The sequence below is a fragment of the Mus musculus genome, chromosome 9 (assembly GCF_000001635.26).
Source record: "Mus musculus strain C57BL/6J chromosome 9, GRCm38.p6 C57BL/6J".
Lineage (NCBI taxonomy): Eukaryota > Metazoa > Chordata > Mammalia > Rodentia > Muridae > Mus > Mus musculus.
Genome location: NC_000075.6, coordinates 74,517,072 through 74,541,149, shown reverse-complemented (window position 1 = coordinate 74,541,149; position 24,078 = coordinate 74,517,072). Strand labels below are relative to the sequence as shown.

Here is a 24,078-nt window from a genome sequence, read left to right as displayed (position 1 = left end):
TGACTGTACAGGTGTACTGAGCTGGCAGGGTACTTGATACTGCAGAAGCCTGAGAGTAACAGAGAACAGGAAAGGCTGGGAAACAAATTTGGAGCAGGTTCTGGATGGCCTTAAATGTTTTTCCCAGTTCTGTATACTAACCGCAGCCCCCGCACCCACCCCCTCGAGGTTCTTTCTTGCTTTCAGAAAGTCTGTACCAAATCTCAAAATGTAAGCTGTCAAACATCCTTGCCCATCCTTGTTGTGGTTTGAATGTGGGATGTCCCCATAGACTGAGTGTTTGAACACTTGGTCCAGCTGGTGATGCTATTATAGGGGACTATGGAACCTGTTGGTCTTCTCCAACCTGCGGCTTGAGATAGTGATAGATAAGACCAATGCAAAATAGTATATCTACTTTAGACACGAAATGTTTGTTTTATGTGGTTCTACAGCATGCCTTGCAGATGTCAGTCTTGAGTTGCAATGTTAAAAAGTCAGGCACACCTGCAGGCCCTTTTGTAGAAAAGGTCACTGGGGAATGAACCCTGGGGGTTACATCCAACTCATGAGCTACCTCCTGTTGCTGGTGTAATTATGCCTTCCCCACCACAACAGATCACACTCTCCCAAACTGAGCTAAAACAAGTCCTCTCTCTTTGAAGTTGTTTCCCTTAGGTATTTTGTCACTATAGTAATGATATTAACTCATGTGATTATGAAGCCAGACTTTCCAGTGTGTCTGCCTTGGCACTAGGCAAAGGACTTTTGGAAATTGAATGATCAGTGACCACTTCTTCAGAAGATAAGGGAATGGAAACAATTCCTTTTGTGATGAGAGTTCAAGGTCTAGTACCTAGAAAAGAACACAGATGTCTGTAATTTTAACTGGACGACAGTAATAGTTTTGGAAAATTCTTATCCCGATTCTTATCTTGCTTTCTGAGCAGAGGGTAGTTCTTTTCTATTCCAGGGAGCTGTAGAATCCCTTCCTTCATTTCTGTGGATGAACCGTCTGCTGGAGATGCCTGGTTCTTCCCATCCAAACTTACCCTTGGCTTCCCAGGTCAAATTCTATCACCTTCTAGTTTGTCTGCTGTACTCTATGTATATATATATATATATATATATATATATATATATATATATATATATATATAGTAACAGAGTTTTATCTCACCTTGTCCTTCATTTTGAGAAGAATAGTCTTTATGGACTACACCCTTTCCAGGTAAAGTTAGAAACATACTAAGTTTAGCATGCAGGTCATATAGTTTATGTGCATGTTTTATATATCTAATACTGGTGAGTACCCTTGGTTTCAAGTGATCCACCAGTTTACTAACTCATTGAATTAGATGCGTGCTTAATTTCCTACAATGATTAGTAGATATTTTGGAGGAAATGGATACAGGCTATGCACATGTTTTCTGAGTAGCTTCTGAGCCTTGAGTTCCCCTCATGCCAAAGCCTGCCAAGTCTTCTCTGAGGCTCTCCAGATCTTTCCCTCTTCCTCATTTCCTTTTCTTGCCTGACAGCCACAGGGCTGTGTCCCTAGATTCCAGCTGAGGACGCCCCACAGGAGATTGGAAGGGGAGGGCAAGTGTGAGGTCATGGTGCTCTGCCCTGTGCCCTTCTCTGTCCCTGATACAATAACAGCTTTCTGCCGATTCTGGCTATTCTATTTTCTTCTCTTCTGCTGGGGGCTCTTATTATCAGTGTCTTTGTAAACAAACTCTCCTACAATGATTTTAGGTTGACTATGTCACCAGTATCCTGGCTCCTCCTAGGTCACACCTTGGTCATGGTCGTGGCTTTTCCCATTATCTAGTTTAGCTACTTTCTTTTTCAAAAATGACATTCTTTTTAGTATTAAAGTTATTCTAAATTAGTATTTTAATGACTGACAGCCTAAAACATGCTCTTCCAGAGACTCAGTACTGTTGTCTAAGTATCAAATTCATGTTTTACACATTCTACTTTGATGTATTTTTAAAATTTTTATTATTTATGTAGGTAATAACTAAAAAACTAAGAATTGTGTTTATTTATAGTGGACCACATGATATTTTGATAGCTGCATCAAGCCTCAGGCTAACTAACCAAGCTCGTTAAAGCATTTATCAAATGACATCGTTGTCTTTTTTTCACTTTTTCTTTTTTTTTAATTAAAAAATTTAAAATCTGTAGTTACTCACTGTATTTAACTTCATTATATTTAACACGTTTCTTCCCAGATGCCTTTTCAATCAGAGCCCTTTGGTTGGTGCCAATCAATACCTTAAGAAACACAGGAAGAGAATATGAGTATTAAATAGGAAAATAAATTATGCATAAAATGTCCTCCAAACGGATTTTCCTTTTAGGCTACATGGATTTATGTTATCCTAAACTTTATGTCTCTTACATCATTCAAACCACTCTCCTTTGGCAGGAGGCAGGAGGCACTGAATTATCTATTTGGCTAAATCTAACTGCCCAAACTCACTGGAAAAGGGCCAACCCTGGACCTGACTCTGTTCTATGTAGACCTGTCTCCAGTCTAATAACTCCTGAGTTGCAGAGTGATTTAGAGGGAGATTAAGTTTCTTCTTAGCCCATGACTTGGTGTTTCAACCTTGACCTAGTAAACCTGCCCTTTTCCAGGAGGAATCGGTAATGAAATCAGGGCCATCACTCAGTCGCATCTCCTTCAAAAGGCCAAGGGAAAAAAATAAATGGGAGAGTTTCTACGAGAGAAATTCCATTGTCGTACTTCCAGCTACAGCAAGCTAGGAATTAAACCATTAAAAAAAAAAAAAACATGAGAAAGGTGGGGGTTTCTTCAGAAGAAGGGCATGAGAGACCTGGCTGTAAAAGGCGCATTACCAACTTCAGTGTCTCCTAAAGCGTGTGCTAGTCTCTGAGAACTTGCTTGCTAGTTAAGACATCTGTGATGGTTTGTTATGGATAAAGATAGAGTAGAGGGTTCAAGTTTTGCTATCCCAGGTTATTCAGGAAAGGGAACTATGCATAGTGAGTGTAATCCCTGGACACACCTGATAATTCTGTCTGTTTGTTTACTTATTCATTTATTTATTTCAACAGGGTCTCATATAGGTCTCTTTGGCCTTAAACTCATCATATAGCTGAGAATGTCCTGGAACTCCTGATCCACCTGCCTCTGCCTTTGCATCTTTAGAATTACAAGCATGTACCGCCATGCTTTGGTTTATGTAGTCTTAGGAGCAAACACAGGGCTTCATGCCTCCTATGCCAGTGTCTACTCACGGCTCCATCCCAAGCTCACCCCGTTATCTTTTAGATACAAAAACCACATCCTCAAAAGGCTATAAGGCAGATTCCCCGTGTTAGCTCACTTAATGTGATGGTGTGTACTCACTGTGTTCGTAACCAGTACTGATTAAATGAGGCCTATTGACATTCCCGATGAGTGGATACTAATAGCACAGTATTCATTTCTTCTTTATCATTAATGTCTAGTAGCAATCCAAGAGGACCAGACACATTGGTAAGCTCACCCTGATACTTGCACACATCTACACCAGAACAACATTGAGGCTAATAAACTGTTCAAAAAGGATGGGAGGTGATCATAGAGCAGACTCAAGCTCTCCACTGTGAGAAAGGTCTGAATTCCACAGCTGCCTGGAGCCAAAGGAGTGCTTGACTATACAGATAGATGTCTCCTGTTTTTTTTTTTTTTTTTTTTTCCCTGTGAGGCAGCAAACGCCTTAACAGCCCATGGTTTTCAGAGAGTGTTAGTTAATCGGTCCAATAGCCTCCTAACTCCCCTCCTACCTCACACAGTAGAGCCAGTGACCAGATAAAACGTGTCTTTAGCTACTACATACTCATTCCAGTGACTCTTTGGTTGATGGATGACTTTCTGATTATTTAAAACAATGCCAGCCTTGGACCTAGTAGTGGCTGCATGGTGCCTGAGATCTCTTGTTGTGCTTTGGGGCTCTTGCAGGGAGCAGGGGAGGAGGACGGACGGGAAGAGGGGAGGGAAGGAGCTCTGCAGTACGAGGCCTGGCTCAGTCATTTTAAAAATCAATACTTGCTCTCCAAGCCTTAGATAATTTAGAGAACATAATTCAGAATTCTCCCTTTCAGCATGTACCCTCCATCAAAGGGGTGTTTTCACCCAGACTCAGCACAATGCTTGTGTGACCCAGGAATGAACGGATGAGGTTAAAAAGAGAGAAAGAAAAAAACGCATCTATTCTATGCATCTTTCTCCAAGCATCTTCTGGAGTGTGTGTGTGTGTACATGTGTGTGCTTGTGTGTCTATATATGTGTGCACCTGTGTGCCTGTGTGCATGCCTCTGTGTATGTGTATCTGCATGCATGTGTGCTTGTATGCTTGTGTGTGTATACATGTGTGCATGTGTGTGTACCTGTGTGTATGTGACATTGTCCATGTGTCTATGTGGAACTGAGAACCTAAATTATGTCATCATACAGCCTTATTTCATAATTAAGGCTTTGTGTATGTGTGTGGGTCCATTATAAAACCTTAGCCTAAGGGATGCAAGCTTCATGCTATTTATTCCCAGCAGAACAGATATAGGATACAAAAATTCCAGCCCAAGGGCTGCTGAATTCATTCTTCATCTCATGCCGGGTAGTACCATCCTGTCGTGCTGTGGTCAGTGATACATTCCTGTATTCCTCTGAACAGAACAAGAAGATTCACTTGCTTAAAAACCAGAGCAGTGACTGTTATTTAATCCTTTGCTGCCTCTTCACCAGGTTGCTCTAAAACTGGAGTCCCCAGTGGAAAACATCTTGGTCATTTAAGCACAAAGAGCCAAAGATTTCACAGCAATTTTCCAATACTAATTACATTTCATACAATCTATCATATGCACGGCTTGCAAAACCTTATTGATTTTAATGCATCCTCCTGTACTACGAATAGGTTATTTTATGACATGTTATGTTACAGGACCTCTATGAAATACCTAGATCTTAAAATGTGGGCACAGATACGCTCCCAATTATCCACAAGTGGATTATCCACTTGGTCTATTACCCACAATGCATTTTAAATTAAAGCTGCTGTCATTAGGTGACTCGGTAGCCCTAGGCCAAGCTGGATCAGTTTCTGCCAGCTGGAAATGGGAACTCACTCTGATAGCCTTTGCTAACATGCTTAGTGAGGACACTGTGTTAGAATTATCATCCACATGAAAGTGAACTAGGCTTGGAGATGATGCCTTGTTGTGATATCACCTGCATCACCGATTCCTTCCCTTAGCAAGAAAAATCAGGTGGCAATGTGCCCAGGAATGCATAGGGAATATGTAAAGAAACATATTTCTTAGTATTGACTGAAAATGAATGACAGAATGTGATAGTCTGTAATGAAACCTCTTCTTTGATGTCTTTTCTGTATTTTGCCTTATACCTGTTCCTTTCTTTCTGGGCAGCACTGTGGAGAGAAAGTATGTGTACTTTGGAAGCAGAAAGATTATACAAATGTTTAAAGTCCAGAACTCAACTATAATTACCTTGCCATTTATTTTCTAGAAAGAGTGATTTCTATATTATGGTTTTCATACATGAAAATCAGCAAATACTTATGCATACCATTACATCTTACTATGTACATATCATACACGTATGAAGACAAAATATCATCTGGAATCAATAGCATAAAAGGCTTACGTACCAAATTTATTAATTGTTTTATTGCTTCTACAGAGTCTCAAGGATGCATACTAAAAAGTTTTTCCATCATGATTAAAATAGATATTTGACAATTGTACTATATTTTATTTTTCAGTGAGGAGCGTGGTACAACAAAGTTCTCACTGACTTTATATTTTTAATGGCAGTAGAAGTCCTTAATGTAACAAGCATCCAATTAGCTGTGGGAAGTCAGAGACTTTTGTTACTGTGTTTCTGTGGCTTTCAGTCTTTTGCTTCCAAGAATACAGCTTAAGTGTCACACTCCCTTTCTTAGGGTTTCAGGTGGCATCTTCTCTGTCCATGGTCCTGACATGGTCCTGCCAGCCTCAAGAGCAGCTATCAAGGCAGGACATTTGCCCGTCCGTCTCCTTGAGTATGGCTTAGGTGATGGGTCGTGTATCTTTGACATCATTCCTTTCGATATATCTTGGAATACCTACTAACTTGACTTAAACTGCAATTAGAAAGGTACTATGTGCCATACAATATTAGATAGAGACACAATCTAGAAATTTAGTTATTTTAAAGCAAGCATACTTTATTTAAGGCTCTTGGATGCTAAAAGTGAATGTACTCACAGAACTCTTAGGCACAGGGCATTTCAAATACGTTCATGAGTTCCCTCAATGACACATAGGAACTATACACTACCCACAAAAACACACAAGGCATTTGAGCTTTGCCTAGAGAATTTACCTTGATGCCTTGAATAATCCAACCAGAGACAATACTTCCTTTTATATCAGTAATGAGAGACTCTACTTACCTGAAACCTATCTTATGCTCATCCAGCGATACAGAACCGGTAAAATGGATGAATCACCAGGTCCTCCTGGTTGCTTGGGTCTGGCAGCTTAAATACTTAAGTGCATAGCAACCGTAGTGAATAACATATCAAAACAAACATCTTGGAGTGCAGTGGGGTGAGGAGGGTGTGTGGGGTCAGTTGGCGAATGGGGGTTAATTTCTGCTCAGTCGGGTGAGGTGCAAATGCATCAACTTTGCTGGAAAATCGCTCCAATTGTGGCCGAATGCTCTAGTTTCCTGCAGGATACGAGCAGCCTATTATTTCACGTTTTAAAAGGCTTGTTCAAGTCTAACCATTTGGATGGGAATCAATACAGTGGAGGATAGGGACAAACATCAGAGAACACACACACAATCACCCAGGCCAGGTTGGTGTGGTCATAATCCTTCCGGAAACCCAGGAGGAGCAAAGCTTCTTTTGGTTTCCTGATACCAGAGCTCAGATGGCTCACTTCAGTCTTATAGGTCTCATAGAGGACTGTCAACTAAGAGGTCAGTTCAAGGAAGAAGCTAGAGTGGTCAGTCCTTTGAATACCTGACTTTTCTTTAAGTTTCTCTTTTACTTTATTATTTATTGTGGGTTAGTGGGTGGGTGGTAGTGCATGTATGGAGGTTAGAGGACAACTTGAAGGAGCAGGTTCTCTTCTTCCAAGACAGGGTTTCCAGGGACCAAACTCATGTTATTTGGCTTGGCCGCAAATACACTTTCTCATTGAACCATCATGACAACCTGACACCTATTTTAAAGTCATAGCTGAAATAAATCATCCAAGAGAAAAACAAAGCCATTCCTTGGTGAGGTTGGGCCAGCCAGGATAACTGCTTGACAAAGGCAACTGTTACGCACACCCTCACAAGTAGTGCAGGCTATCAGTCAAGGCTCATCAAATGTGTCAAAGTGCCCTGACTCTTCTGATTAGTACATGACATGGAGATGTAAACGAGTGAGGACGCTTTTCTCACAATGGCTTCTGAAAGGGACTTCTAGGAGCCATATTTGTGAATTTACTTATAACAAGTCATCTTTAGTTTGGGGATATGTTTACTTATAATCATGGCACAGACAAAAATGGGAACCTTTCTTTTGATGCCTATACGAGTGCCAGTGTATTGCTGAGACTTCACTTGGTCAGGTAAGTTGCTGAATAACTTCACTTAAAAGAGAGATTGATGGCAGGCAAGTTTTCTTTAAATGATATGAGAGGCCCCACAGTGATTTTTTCTAATCTGTTCAGGTTGTTCCAAAGAGCCGAGCATTCAGTGACAACTGAAACTGTGATTATTTTGTGTTATGGTCTTGCCACATATTTACCTTGTTTCCCTCTTTATGTGTAAAAATCCCACCTGCATTTTCAGTGCTGTGACAGCACCAGAGGTGACAGTCCCCATCTGAGCTGATTAGTGAGCACTAGGTCCCCTCATTGTACAGTTTGGTGTGTTGTTGCGTTTTGGTCCTGTGAGGTTGTGTGGACTTGCATGCTAAAGCCTTGCTACACACATCCATCCTCTGGCTCATTTAAAAACGAGTTAAGGGGCAATGGGGATCTTTGTTCAGTCCTACCAAGAATTCCACCCTCCAGTCAAAGTCCCAAAGAAAGCAGTCTAGAGAAGCCAAGACTTAGGACAATTGCGAAAGAAGAATCCTGGCCGTTTGCCTCAAAACATCTATGAACATACATACTCATAGTTTATGCTGGGAAAGAAGACAGGCAGGTTATCACTAGTGATTCCTAGGAGCATCTTTGAGGGGAAGCCGCTCACTTTTGAAATTTTAATCTGAATTTCTTTAGAAAGAAAGAACCTAAACAAAACTGGCTCATGAAGTGTTTGCTTGTGCTCTAGGGTGGAGAGGTGACTAATGAGAAGGGCTGTTTATGTCTGAAGAAAAGCTGTGAGGTTTTGATAAACTCCAGGAGTAGTTGGGCAGCAGATAATAAGTTAAAAGGAGGTAAATTATTAATTTTTTGGTGGATTATCTGAAACATCCGAAAGGAATATACAGGACACAGTGAGTAAGACTGGCATTTTAAATATCTAGAGTTGCCAACTCTTTGGTCCAGTGCACTTAAAAGCATTAAAATGTATAATTTCACCAGAAATCACCTACAGTAATTGTATAAGTTAATTTAAGATTGTTTTGAAGAACTGACCATCCTCATCTTCTTCTCTTGGAGAGGACTTTGCACTTTAGACAGCTCCATTATTTTTCCTCAAGCAAATCAGTAGATATTATATTCCTGTAGGAAACATTTTGAATCATCTTTACTTTGTGATGTAAAAACAAGCCCTCAATTGATCCAGGCTCCCCCACCCTGCCCCAGTCTCTTCCTGGGCTTCATGTCTCCTAAACCACCTGCTAATCATAGCATTTGCTTATTTGAGTCCTTTTTAGTCTCTTCTAGGGATGACAGTACCAGCTCCTTTGCAGTGGCCATGTGGTCAGGCCCCCACCCAGGCTAGCAGGCTGCCACTGTGTCTGTCGCAGGGGTCTGCATTGTTCTCTGGCCTCTGCTGTCCATGAACAATTCTTTCTTGCCTAATCCCGGGGGACCTGCTTCTTCCACAGTGGGGGCGGGGCAGGCTGCTTTGTGTGCAGCAGAATCTTCTCTGAAATTGTGCACACATGCAAACATACACAGAAGAGCCTAGTCTTTCTGGATGAGGGAGGCAGTGTGTTTATATGTGGGCATGCTCATATGTCAGTGCACGTGCGTGTGTGCGTGCGTGCGTGTGTGTGTGTGTGTGTGTGTGTGTGTGCACACGCGTACACACAAACATTCTTTAATATTAGCAGTGACATCTAAACTGCTTGGTTTTAACACACACACACACACACACACACACACACACACACACACACACGCACACACTTTAATATTAACAGCAACAACTAACCTGCTTGGTTTCATACCTACAGAACTGTTTTAAATGCTTGGTCAGCAGGTATCTTAAAGCATTTTTTTCATACAGTATATTCTGATTATGCGCTTTCCTTCCCTCAACTCCTCCCAGATCCTCTCTGCTTCCCTTCCCATCCAAGTTTGTTCTCTTTCTCTCTCTCTTAAAAAAAAGAAAAAAACCTGCCATAAAAACAAAAATGATTATCAAAGCAAACAAGAAAAAAAGACAAATAAGACAAAAATAATATGCCCAAAGAGAACAAAATGATACAAAAATTCACAAAAACATTCCACAGAGTTCGTTTTGTGTTGTTGGTCAACTACTCCTGGGTATGGGGCCCAGCCTGGCCTGGAAGTGGTTGAGAAAACCTGATTTTTCCTATTGCAGGTGGGTATCGATTGCAAATAGCTTCTTGGTTAGGGGTAGGACCTGATGTCATTTTCCCTTCTCAGTGCTGGGACTCCATCTGGCTTGAACTTGTGCAGGTCTTCTGTGTGGTCAGCAACGATGTTCAACTCACATAGTACTATCCCCCCATGTCAACCATTAGAGTTTCCTTGGCCTCATTTGAAAATTGTAATTCTTTTCATGCCAGGCATGACAGTGTCTAAGACTTCACTTACCAGCTGCCTGAAGCCTGCTGTCCCCTGAACTGGACTCAGTAAGGGATTTTGGAGAGAGACGAGACAGAGGAGCGGTCTTCCTGACCCACAGCGATTGGATTTGAGGGACTGATTATTCTGCTTAGTAGCTATGCTTTGCTGGGAGCCTCCCTCAGCTGCAGAGCAGATACAATGCCCCCGATTTCCACACGAGGACCTTTGCTAAGGCATACAGTACTTCGCTGCTATGGATTTATCACATAGCTGTGTTACAGGGCAAAGGAGAGCAGGGATAAAAGTGGGCCCTTGCAAACAGCCGTTTCAATCAGGAGACGGTGGTAATCTGTAACCATTAGAGCTTACCATATGCCAGGAAAAGAGAGAGACATATATTCGGGACTTTGAGGGCAGATTCAAAAACAAAACCAATTTTCTAGGGAAGCAGAGAGGAAATTGTCCAATGGACATATTTTGAAAATATTTGTGTGGATCACTAAGCAGGAAGGTTTTGTAAACTCTTCTTTACAAGTGTCGCGGCTTTCCCTCACAATGCTTAAGAAAATTGAACCAAAACACCCATCTGCTGCAAATTCACTGTTGTTTTGCTGGAAACAACTACTACACTCACGCTGCTGAGCACGGCGAGAGCGCCCCCTAGGCGTGGCAGTGGAGCACTGCGGCAGGAGGATCTTCAGAAAGAGAACCCGTTTCCTTAGGTTTAGCTGCAGATCTCTGGTTAGACCGAATGATTGACAAAAGTTGCCTTTTGTTTAGGTATTTTCACATAGGCATCTCTTGGTACTTTTCCTTGTCTGCTCACCAGAAAAGCTCTATGTAGAATGACCCTGAAATCCAAAACTTACTCTAAGCACGCTTTCTCCCAGGTAGCCTGGTGGTGCTTGGATTAAGGGTTTAGTGCATGCTGGTTTGTCCTGTTAGCCTCTGGAATTTTACTTTTCCCTCATTTATCTTGGAGCAAGAGTCCCATGCGTGACGTCTTCTTGGTTAAGGTCTTGGGTGGAGACCTCTTTAGACTTCCAGTCAAAGCCTCCAACGTGTATCTGGAACGGGATACTGAATCTAGAGACGTAATGCTTCACTTTTCATCCTGGCTGTCTTGCCCTAATTGCTGTGTGACTCTGGGTAAATTACCCCATGTCTCTGAGCTTCAGATTTATTTCTGTATAAAAGAAAGAGAATCCATCAGGTATTCCTGATGATTATGTCCAGTTGTAAAGTATGGATAGAACCTTAATATTGAAAACTGTTTTTAAAGATTTCCAACTGGGAAGTAGAATATTTCATAGTATTCTTGAAGGACTCAACTTTCTCAAGAGATGATAGGTGTAAATTTGTTTCGGTGACCATGTCTATGAACTGCAACTAGCAAAAATGCAGACTCGACTTTACCCTAGGTCTTATTCACATCCAACCTCGATGATAGTCACATGACTTCCAGTTATCTAAACTGAGTGATGTCTCTCAAACCTGTTGGTCCCTTCAGGCAGACATGAAGACCTGGATGGCAGCTGTCCCCCCTTCCCCCAGTCAGCTAGTTGTCTAGTCACCGTGCCCAGGGTCACTGTGGGCAGCTTCTCTAGGCTGTAAGCTGCCCTGCAGCGTTGGTTATCTGTAAGGAGGCCATGGGAAACACCTGCTTGCTTGTGTGTGTGTGTGTGTGTGTGTGTGCGCGTGTGCATGAGAGAGAGAGAGAGAGAGAGAGAGAGAGAGAGAGAGAGAGAGAGATTTGAGCATTAGAGGAGTGGGCTCTGGGGTTGGGGAAATGGCTCAGTCAGTAGAATACTTGCTATATAAAAAGATCTGAGTTCAGAGCCCTCCAGCAGCCATGTGAAAAGTGGTGATTCACATTTGTAATGTCATCCTCTAGGAAATGGAGACAGTGGATCTGGTGCTGGTTTGCCAGCCCAGTTGAATAGGTGAATTCTGGGTTCACTGAGAGACTATGCCTCTAAAAATTTGTGGGGAGAGGGAAAGAGAAAGACACCTAATGTCGACCTTTGGCCTACACACACACACACACACACACACACAGGGTGGGGAATGTGGAGAGAAAGAGAGAGAGAGAGAGAGAGAGAGAGAGAGAGAGAATGTTGCTATGTTAACAGCAGAACCCAGTGAATGCAACAGGATCAAGTTAGCCTTTGGAAAGACCAGCCATTCCCCTTGTCCCCTTGTCTCCTTGTCCCCTTATTGGGTGATACTGGTCTCTGTCTTAATAACTGATCAAGTGCCTCTTGGAGATAAAACTTGGCCCTATTCCTTTTAACCTCCAGGCCTTTGCCCAACATGTCCCATTTCCCTGAAAACCTTTAAACTTGTGCAACTGATGAGAGTTCAAACAAAGCTTTGTGCTAACCAGGTGTTTCTTTGAAATTGCAATATTCTTGTTATGTAATTGGCACTGGTGTCTGGCATGTTCCAGTGTGGCTGGCTTCACAGCTGTTTACATATTAAAGTGCCATGTTTGCATTTACTACTACTGTTCCAGCAACTCAGTGAGTAAGATTTACACGGCGGGGGGAGGACCAGAAGAATCCTTGGTATCAGAGAGAACGGGTAGGAATGTCAATGCTTTCTTTTCTTTTCTTTTCTTTTCTTTTCTCTTTCTCTCTCTCTCTCTCTCTCTCTCTCTCTTTCTTTCTTTCTTTCTTTCTTTCTTTCTTTCTTTTTTGAAGCTTTGATAAGTCTCTGAATGTCATGTGGCAAACCTGCAGCTTGGCCTTCATGCAGGACTCCCAACAATTGGAGCAGGGGATGTATGTGCCTGACTCTGTTGCCTGCCTGTGAATCCTGTTCTCCTAACTGGGCTGCCTTGCCTGGCCTCGGTGGGAAAGGCTGTGCCTAGTCCTGCAGTGACTTGATATACAAGGTTGGGAAGCAGTGTTGTTATCCAGGAGAACGCCCCTCTTTTCAGAGGAGAAGGGGATGGAGATGGGGAGAGGGACTATGTGAGGGGGAGGGACTGGAAAGAGGAGGACTGCGATTGGGATGTAAAGTGAATAGATAAACTCATGAGAAAAAAAATCTCTGAATGTCAACATCTATCTGAAAATCGGGGTAGTATGAATACTTTATATTTCTTCGTTATATGATATGTCACCATAGCACAACCTCACATCCTATGCTTGTTATAGCAAACTGTCACAGATTATGTGGAATACAACAACGTAAATACTTTTTCACAGCATGAGAGAGGAAACCTGAAGTCTGAAGTTAAAGTGTCTTCAGGTGTGGTTCCTTCTATGGACCTGAATTCCATGGACTTAGAGAAGGAAGCATAGAAGGAAAGACTCCATAGCTCTCTCCCAGGTTCTGGGAGTCACTGGTAACTCTCTGCATTCTTAAACCTGTGGGTTCCTCCCTCTGTTTAGTTTCCTTCTGTTTCTGGGATGAAACATTCTGAACTAAAGCAACTTAGGGAAGAATCAATTCGTTTGGTTTATATTTCCAGTATAAGCTCATCACTGAGGAAAATCACGGCTGAAATTCAAAGTAGGAACTTGAAGTAACAACTACAGAGGAGCAGTGCTCTCTAGCTTACTCACTCGCTAGATCTCTGAGGCTCACATTTACCTAGTTTCCTTATACACTCCAGGATCACCTGCCTAGGAATGGTGCCACCCTCAGTGGACTAGGCATACCTACATTAATCATGAATCAAGATAGTACCTCATAGACACATCCATAGCCTCGTGCAGGGAATTCCTGAGTTGAAGCTTCTTCTCTCAGATGATTGTAGACTTTGTCAGATTGACAATTAACGCTAACCAGGACACCCTTACATGCTAAAACATGTAGTTATCCCCTCTAATCTTTTCATCCATCCATGTTCGGCAGTCTATCCTCTATGTCTCTGTGTCTTACTATTCTCTTTTTTCTCTCTCTTTTGGGTTATTTTATTTATTTACATTTTAAATGTTACCCCCCCTTCCTGGTCTCCCCTCTGTAAACCTCTTCTCCCATCCCCCTCCCCCTGCTTCTATGAGGGAGTTCCCCCACCCACCCACCCACCCACCCACTCCCACCTCACCGCCTGCCCTAGCATTCCCCTTGGTTGGGGCATTGAGTCTTTACAGAACCAAGGGCCTCTCCTCCCATTCATGCCAAAATAAGGCAATCCTCTGCTACATATGCAGCCGGAGTCATGGGTCCCTCCATGTGTACTCTTTGATTGGTGGTTTAGAACCTGGGAGCTCTGGGGGGCGGGTCTGGTTGGTTGATATTGTTGTTCTTCTATGGGCTTGCAAACCTATTCAGCTCCTTCACTCCTTCCCCTAACTCCTCCATTGGGGTCCCTGTGTTCAGTCCAATGGTTGGCTGTGAGCATCCCAATCTGTATTGTTAAGGCTCTGGCAGACCCTCCCAGGGGCCAGTCATAGCAGGCTCCTGTCAGCAAGCACTTCTTGGCATCAGCAATAGTGTCTGGGTTTGGTGTCTGCAGATGGGATGGATCCTGTCCTATTTGGAGTAGTTGTGGTGTCATCTCTGCAATGTATATTTTTATTGACAATATCCAGTTCTCAATATGTTTATTTGACTTTTTGGTAGAGCTGTGTAATGCCAAATTGCTGTTTTCTTCGCTTACCCAGGTTGTGGTTTAGACTTCCTTCTCATTGCAGGGGATGTGCCCTCTTTACTGTGCTGCCAGAGAAGTCTAGAGTGTGACTAATGGAAGTCTCACTAGTGGACAGACAGTATATGAGCCTCTCACATTTGGAAATGATTCCAAGTGACCTTGGATGACCATGAGGCTGCCTTCTCATTCTTACTATGAAGATGGTGCCTGGGTAGGTGTAGAAGGAGTGGAGTCAGAGATCAAGAGACTCAGAGTGGTAGGACTCTTGAGCATTCTGAGAAATTTTTTGCTTCCTACATGATCTTCAAAGAAGATGTTCTCATTCCATAGGAAAAGTCATTATGGGCTGGTGAGATGACTCAGCAGGTAAGAGCACTGACTGTTCTTCCGAAGGTCCTGAGTTCAAGCCCCAGAAACCACATGGTGGCTCACAACCACCCGTAATGAGATCTGTCGCTCTTTTCTGGTGTGTCTGAAAACAGCTACAGTGTATTTATTTATAATAATAAATAAATCTTTTAAAAAGCTAATATTATTTTGACATAGAAATAGTAAGATTTTAACACTTAAATGTACATGCAGTGCTAGGGATGTTTGGATAAGATGCAAGGCAGAAACACAAAACAGTATTTAACAAAATTCAAACCACCTCCTTCCTTTACAAAAACAAAAAATAACCCTCCAAACAACCAAGGACAACAGGGCCAGTAAATCATTTTATTGGAGAAGTCCTGTTGGAACCACCAGAGTTAAGGTTGTATTATGTCTCCATTTTAAATCTCTGTCTTCAGGAATTTTTGACATCGAGTGGGTGTTTCCAAGTAGGAGGAAATTACATTAAAGAAAAAGGAAGAAAGAGACTAATACAATTGCAATCTATTATTTAAAATTGACCGAAATAAAGTTAAGCAAGAAGGATGATACGGTCTCCAAAAGTATTTTGTATTGTTATAGCTTAAAATAATTTAAAAAATATTTTTACATTATCATCACTGTTATTAGAATCTGAGAGCTAAAAGCAATAAAAGCAAGCACTTATTCAGAAGGGGAAACAAAGCCAACAGAAATGGCTAATATGAATGCTCTCACAAAGGTAACACGTTCTATACACCCCAGTGTTGACCCTTGACCTCAGCATCTTGTCTAACTCATGACTGCTGCATAACAAATTCAATTACCTGATTTTTCTATTCTATAACTATACAGATTCTTGCTCTCCTCACAACTGCTTCCTATTTTTTATTTCAGCTGTTCATCTCTGAAAATATTTCCCTAAGCTAAAATGTCCCAGAACAAATTCAACTATCTCTGAAATTTCAACTTAAGAAATGTATTCTGTGAATGGTATGAGTACATACTATATAAATGAAATGTTCTTAGAAGCCAGAAGAATGGATCAGATCCCTGAAACTGGAGTTCCAGGTGCTGAATTTGGGTTCGAGGAACTAAACTCAGGTCCTATGCAAAAGCACCAATTACTCTTAACCATTGAGACAACCACAGCCCCAACCACTTAAATTAACACATTTCAAAGGAAGGACATACTTTTTTCAATATATTTTTCATATAATTAGGTTTAGTTTAATTTCCATTAAATCTGCACAGGAAATATAAAATAGGACCACAGAATCCAAATTCAGATTTTCACATAAAAAGGACTGGATTCTCTATACCCCAGGAGGTTCAGATACAAGGGCTTATGAGGCAAGTGGCAAGTTTGCAAACTCAGCTCGTAATAATTTGCCTCTATATAACACCTTTGCCCTGAGTAATCCCACTGAGCTAAATTTACACACCCCTCAGATACAGGGAAAACGAGCTCATTAAATTTTAACCATGAGCATGCTGCATCTAATTATAAAGTGTCTTGTCCTAACTCACCACTGCTACATGATAAATTCAATTACTTGATTTTTCTATTTTGTTCATATAATTTGGTTTCAGTGCAAGGTGGGGGCACTCTCATGAAGGAGGGGAAGGAATATATTTTAATTCTCGAGTGATGACTGCACTAGAATAGGTGTGCACATGTGCGAAAGTGGGTAAAATGTATAATACTAAGGAGCAAAAGGCAACTCTGCCTTTATGATTAGTGGCTGATCGAGAATGGCTCCTATGGCCTCAGACTTGGAAAAGTTGGTCCCTCATCGGTGGAACTCTTCTGGAAGGATTTAGAGGAATGGCCTTATTGGAGAAGTCATGTCCCTGGGTGGTGGGTGGGGGGACTTTGGGATTTCAAAATCCCATGCCATTACCAGTTAGCTCTCTCTGATATGAGCTCATAGCTGTTTCTGCTGCCATGTCTTCTCGCCACCATTGTGGAGTCTAACCTTCTGGAACCATAAGCCCAATTAGATGCTTTCTTTTATAAGTTGCCTTGGTCATGGTGTTTTATCCCAGCAATAAAAAAGTAACTAAACAATCCTCAACACTTGGCTTTAACAATGTCCTAGCAAAACAAAATTTCAGGCACCCTGTGCTTCCCAGCTCTTCATTCTTTTGCTCTATTTCCATGATTTTGTTGTTGTTCTTGTTGATCCAAGAGTCATCACAATAAGATAAAAGGTATGATCCTCTTCCTATGTATACATCAGCCAGGGGACACTGACCTGAGAGTCAGAGGATATCTGAGTTTGGGGCAGTCAGTGGTAGTGTACCTGATAATTGGAGGTGGGGATGCTCACACAGTTGTACTGGGCTGCAACCCTACCCAAAAGTCAATGAGCCACAAAGTCACTCTGAAGTGACTGGCTCAGATAAGGCTGGTGCGGGGGATGGGAAGTGAATGGAGCTTTATAAAAAATAAACTGAGGAGTGTAGGGTGTTTCTCACTGACTCTGGATTTCTAGGACGAGTGTGATAAAGATGCCTGAGGAAAGGAAGGGTTGGAGAGCTGCAGACTTCCCTCATTTTACGAAGGCAGGCTGTGATAGATTTCTTAATGAGCTTGCAGCCCCAGAAGAGGAACAACAATATGAACTAACCAGTACCCCCAGAGCTCTCAGGGACTAAATCCAACCAAAGAGTACACATGGATGGACCCATGGCTCCAGCTGCATATGTAGCAGAGGATAGCCTTGTTAGATATCAATGGGCGAAGAAGCCCTTGGTCCTGAGAAGGCTTGATGCCCCAGTGTGGGGGAATGCCAGGACAGGGAAGTGGGAGTGGTTGAGTTGGTGAGTAGGGGGAGGAGGCATGGGATAGGAGATTTTCAGAGGGGAAACCAGGAAGGAGGATAACATTTGAAATGCAAATAAAGAAAATATCTAATAAAAAAATGAGGACACTGAGTAAAGCTGCTTGCTGGGTTTCAGGATGAGACTCTGAGCCTATTCAGTCACGTGAATTCATGTTTTTCCTTTTCTCAAGATTTAAAAAATATATATGTGGGTGTGTACATGTGTGTTTGCTTGTGCCTGCAGATATTAGAGGACGGCAGGAGCTAGAGTTATGGATGGTTGTGAGCTGCCGAGTGTAGGTGCTGGGAACTGAGTTTAGTTCCTCTACAAGAGCCCCAAGTTCTCTTAACTGCTGAGCCATCTCCCCAACCACCTCATATATAGTTTATTTATAATCCTTCATTTAGATTGGTGTGCAAACAGGACCCATGTTTAAAGAGAGTTGGTCTCCTTAGAACGAGATGGTAAAAAGTTGTACTGGAGTTTAATAGGTCGCCTTTGGTTTCCAGTACAGTTCAAAGCCCCCTCCCCTCCGTGGGGCTCTGCTGAAGCATTGCTTCCCTCTGGTAGTCTCCTTCCCTAGTGGAGACTGCGGTTTCCTCCTTTTCATAGCTGAGAAGGATTCTGCTGGGGAAGTGAGCTAACAGAGCTGCTAAGATGGTTCAGGGCTAAGGGCATTTGCCCCAAGCCTGAGGACCTGGGTTTGATCCCTGGAATTCAAATGGCATAAGGTAAGAAACTTCTCCTGGAAGTTGCCCTCTGACCTTAACACACACCCTGTGACACACCCACATTTCCTCACTTCTTGAAAACAAATAAAGGTAAAAAGTGGACTAATGAACGGCTAAAATTCAAAGACAAATAAAAATTGCCTGTCTTTGTAGGTAGTTTCATAATCTATTTGTCAAGCCCTTGTTTAATGAACCCCAGGTAATATTTCTTTGAAGAGAAAGGGGAAAATTTTCCCAACAAAATGACAAATTAGAGTAATGCATTTGAGACTCTTATTTTGAAATTTACTTTGAAAATAATAGTACTTACTTATCATTTTAATAACCTACTTAATTTCCTCTTGAGTGTCTGTCTATCTCTATATAACTAAAATATATGCTTCTATCAAACATTTACCTATCAGCTATATCATTCATCTATCATGTCTATGTTTGGCATTATCTGTTTACCTACTTAATTATCCATCATCTCTTTCTCTCATCTCTGTATGCATATCAGATGTCTATCAATCAATTATCTTTTATTTATTATCCATTTATCATCTATCAGTCTATCATCTACATATCTGTCTGTCTGTCTATCTGTATCAATCATTATCTTGCATTATCTTCCCTTCTCTTATCCTCCTCCCCCTCCCCCTGTCCTCTTCTTTCTCCTCTTCCTCCTTCTCTTCTTGCTCTTCCTCCTCCTTCTTTTTCTTTTATTGATTTCTGCTCCAGGCAGACTCATTTTGAAGCTTGGCTCTTGCCTCTTCTCTGCAGCCACCTTATAGGCAAAAGCTTAAGCTCCTTCCAATAATCACTCCTAGGTAGAAGTCCAAGAACACCGCAATTAAAGTATCAAATTTCAGAGGCTGAACCAATTAGAACCAAGAGAACTTTTGCTTGCTTTTATGTTTTGGTGTATCTGACCATTTATATTCATAGAATCCCAATTTGACATTCTTTTAATACTTCCTCTCTTGCAGCCCGAGAGGTCTTAAACTTCCAGTGTGGATGGCTAGTCCTCACTTCTTTATCCAGGCAACACACAGCACGGATGGACAGAAAACCAAACACCTTTGCCAAGAACAATTACTGAGGGTGTGAAACGATGAAGACATAGAGAATACTGCTGCATAGAAATGTTCACAGTTCTTCAATTTCCAAAAGGAATTCAGAGGGAGAACTTGGATTAATGTAAATAATGTGATTTTTTTGAAATACAAATGAATATTGATTGAGAGGGTTGAAATGGGACAAGAGAGTGAAGACCAGCCAAACCCAAACACCTACAGAGAGCACACAGATATGAATGTTAGGGGCCCTTTCTGAGGTCTCTCTCTTTGGAGTGTAGATACAGCTGATACATAACCATCAGGAGCTCAGGTGGGATCCACAGTCATAGGACACCCAAGAGGAAAGAGCAAAATCAAACATAAAGGCTCCCATCTTATGAACAAGAGGCTTTTGCAACCTTCACTAATTTGTAGGGAGAAATACAAATGCAATCTAAACATGATTAAATATCCAAGGTGATCACCAAATTGAAAATGAATTATCAAAAGTTCAGATACCTTTGTCTTGCTACCCAGTCCACCCTTGTTTATTTTTAAACCTTGCAAAGCTGAGTTCTTTGCCTGTGCTCCAAGGTCTCAAGCCTTTCTCAGGTCCGCGGAGAGGCTGTGCAGCAAGGATAAACAAAACAGTCCACAGCACAGAAGATATCCTGGGAGCACCACGAGGCTTGAGAGTGAAAGGTATCGGGAAAGGAGTTTTCTCTTTCGGTTAACAGCTGCTTAAGCTGCTATCTGGGGAATGCTTTTACAGAAAAACCCAGGTCAACCTATACCAGGTCAACTCCCTGCCTTGGAGAATGAACATACGGGATCCCATTCAGCACAAAATGCAACACTCTTCACACAGAAATCAATCAATATATGCTGTTGGCTGGTGCCCGAGTTTACTTAATGTCTCCCCTTTTATGTGGCTCAAACTGCTTTGACAGGACAGATTCACTGAGATTTTGAGCAACCCACTGTTGAAGAGAAAGCAGCTTCTCCTTCCTCATGACTACGCAAATGTGACAAAGGGTGGAGAGAGTAGATATATCTATTTGGCTCTTGTCCCTTGTCTATACTGGCGAAGCCATAATACCTGCTTAGAATGTACTTTCCTTTGTAGTAAATGAAGCATTTGAAACTAGGTAGGTACTTCCAAGGTGAAGGTTTCTTTCATTTTAAAAATAAGTTTTGAGAGCAAATGGCAATCTTGCTTCAAACAACAACAACAACAACAACAACAACAATCCCTCTGCAGTGTTATCACAGCACCTTAATCATTGTCATTAAGCTCTACCTGCATGATGTTGAACATTTTTACAACCACGATTGCCTTGGACACAAACACTAAGCACAGGAGACCGCTGCTATTGTCTCCATTTTCTGTGAGGAAATGTGCAGGGAGAGGCTAAGCAAGTTTCTAAGATTATACAGCTGTGAGTGGTAGCTATGTCCTATTCACTGGCACGGCAAATTCCTAAAATTATTCTCCCTTCTTCTAATATCCTCCAGTCTCACCTTCTCCCAGCCAACACAAGCATGCACTTACATGCTGCAAAGTCTGGCTTATTGGAAGACTGGAACATGGCATACATTATGCTGCATAAAATCTGAGCTCTCGCAGCCGGGCGTGGTGGCTCACGCCTTTAATCCCAGCACTCAGGAGGCAGAGGCAGGCAGATTTCTGAGTTCGAGGCCAGCCTGGTCTACAAAGTGAGGTCCAGGACAGCCAGGGCTATACAGAGAAACTCTGTCTCGAAAAAAATCTGAGCTCTCATATATAGCTGATGAGCTATGGATAGTTGTTGGCTGGTTAGGGAGGAAAAGCCAGTTTCCTTTAAATGTGCGGTCCCTGGATCTCCCAAGAAAGGTGAAATAGATTATAGTTCTATGGAGAGATAAAGGGGAAACTAGAATAAGAAGATTTAAAGGGAGATGGGAGAGCAGGGTAAAAGCAGGACTTTGGGAGGGACAAGTAGCACTAAGGATCCTTTGAAAATTGTAAGGAAACTTACTGCTGTAGAAGTTTCCTAAAACATACACCCGTGAATAGAACATAAAAGCAGTTACCTGAATTTTTGATCTTAGCCATTCTGACTGGTGTGAGGTGGAATCTCAGGGTTGTTTTGATTTGCATTTCCCTGATGATTAAGGATGTTGAACATTTTTTCAGGTGCTTCTCTGCCATTCGGTATTCCTCAGGTGAGAATTCTTTGTTCAGTTCTGAGCCCCATTTTTAATGGGGTTATTTGATTTTCTGAAGTCCACCTTCTTGAGTTCTTTATATATGTTGGATATTAGCCCCCTATCTGATTTAGGATAGGTAAAGATCCTTTCCCAATCTGTTGGTGGCCTTTTTGTCTTATTGATGGTGTCTTTTGCCTTGCAGAAGCTTTGGAGTTTCATGAGGTCCCATTTGTCAATTCTCAATCTTACAGCACAAGCCATTGCTGTTCTATTCAGGAATTTTTCCCCTGTGCCCATATCTTCAAGGCTTTCCCCCACTTTCTCCTCTATAAGTTTCAGTGTCTCTGGTTTTATGTGAAGTTCCTTGATCCACTTAGATTTGACCTTAGTACAAGGAGATAGGAATGGATCGATTCGCATTCTTCTACATGATAACAACCAGTTGTGCCAGCACCATTTGTTGAAAATGCTGTCTTTCTTCCACTGGATGGTTTTGGCTCCCTTGTCGAAGATCAAGTGACCATAGGTGTGTGGGTTCATTTCTGGGTCTTCAATTCTATTCCATTGGTCTACTTGCCTGTCAGTATACCAGTACCATGCAGTTTTTATCACAATTGCTCTGTAGTAAAACTTTAGGTCAGGCATGGTGATTCCACCAGAGGTTCTTTTATCCTTGAGAAGAGTTTTTGCTATCCTAGGTTTTTTGTTATTCCAGATGAATTTGCAGATTGCTTTTTCTAATTCGTTGAAGAATTGAGTTGGAATTTTGATGGGGATTGCATTGAATCTGTAGATTGCTTTTGGCAAGATAGCCATTTTTACAATGTTGATCCTGCCAATCCATGAGCATGGGAGATCTTTCCATCTTCTGAGATCTTCTTTAATTTCTTCAGAGACTTGAAGTTCTTATCATACAGATCTTTCACTTCCTTACTCAGCTATTAAAAAGAATGAATTTATGAAATTCCTAGCCAAATGGATGGACCTGGAGGGCATCATCCTGAGTGAGGTAACACATTCACAAAGGAACTCACACAATATGTACTCACTGATAAGTGGATATTAGCCCAAAACCTAGGATACCCAAGATATAAGATACAATTTGCTAAACACATGAAACTCAAGAAGAATGAAGACTGAAGTGTGGACACTATGCCCCTCCTTAAAATTGGGAACAAAACATCCATGGAAGGAGTTACAGAGACAAAGTTTGGAGCTGAGACGAAAGGATGGACCATGTAGAGACTGTCATATCCAGGGATCCACCCCATAATCAGCTTCCAAACGCTGACACCATTGCATACACTAGCAAGATTTTATCGAAAGGACCCAGATGTAGCTGTCTCTTGTGAGACTATGCCGGGGCCTAGCAAACACAGAAGTGGATGCTCACAGTCAGCTATTGGATGGATCACAGGGCTCCCAATGGAGGAGCTAGAGAAAGTACCCAAGGAGCTAAAAGGATCTGCAACCCTATAGGTGGAACAACATTATGAACTAACCAGTACCCCGGAGCTCTTGACTCTAGCTGCATATGTATCAAAAGATGGCCTAGTCGGTCATCACTGGAAAGAGAGGCCCATTGGACACGCAAACTGTATATGCCCCAGTACAGGGGAATGCCAGGGCCAAAAAAATGGGAATGGGTGGGTAGGGAAGTGGGGGGGAGGGTATGGGGGACTTTTAGGATAGCATTGGAAATGTAATTGAGGAAAATATGTAATAAAAACTATTTTAAAAAAGCAGTTACAATATAATGGGAGAGATGATGACCCAACTAAACATCTTACACCATCAAGGAAAACTTCCAGTAACAGAAATGGGTTTCACCTTGTTGAATTCTTGGCCAAAAGGGATGGATTCCATGGATTCCCTAGGCATCACAGGTCATTGCCAAGGCTGCCAGTTATGGCAATCTTATGGCAAGCTACTCTTGCTGAGGACGACACTTATGTAATTGATCATGGAGAGGCTGAATAGGTTTTCAACTACGAGCTTCACCCCTACTGTATCATAGGATTTTTAGGGGGGTGGGTTTCTATCCCTCCCTCTCTTTTCTGTTTAGCTCCCAAATAAAAGGCTCAAATACCTGGTCTTTCATTTGCAAGCTCCTGGCACTGTGTTGAGCAGGTTCTGAAGCTAATCTATCCCAGCTAAGAAAGGAATAACCAGGGAAATGCCGCATCACTTGCCAACTGCATCTTCCTCAGCTATGTGTGTATCCTCAGGGCAAGCTTATCTTGGCCAAGGGCCATGATCCATCCTGCCTCATGGCAAGCTTCTCCCTCCAGCTCCTCTGTCCTTCACATCATGCGTCCTACCTGAGACCCCCTACGTTCTCCAGTCCTACCTT

The 24,078-nt window shown here is 42.0% G+C and overlaps 1 long non-coding RNA gene across 1 annotated transcript; it reads left to right on the top strand.

Annotated features, from left to right (window-relative positions):
• The first annotated feature begins 12,463 nt into the window (after positions 1–12,463).
• Gm33459 lies at positions 12,464–21,454 on the top strand. The gene is made up of 2 exons (XR_379628.2): positions 12,464–12,567; positions 19,467–21,454. It is a non-coding gene; the product is annotated as a predicted gene, 33459 (long non-coding RNA).
• Positions 21,455–24,078: the final 2,624 nt, after the last annotated feature.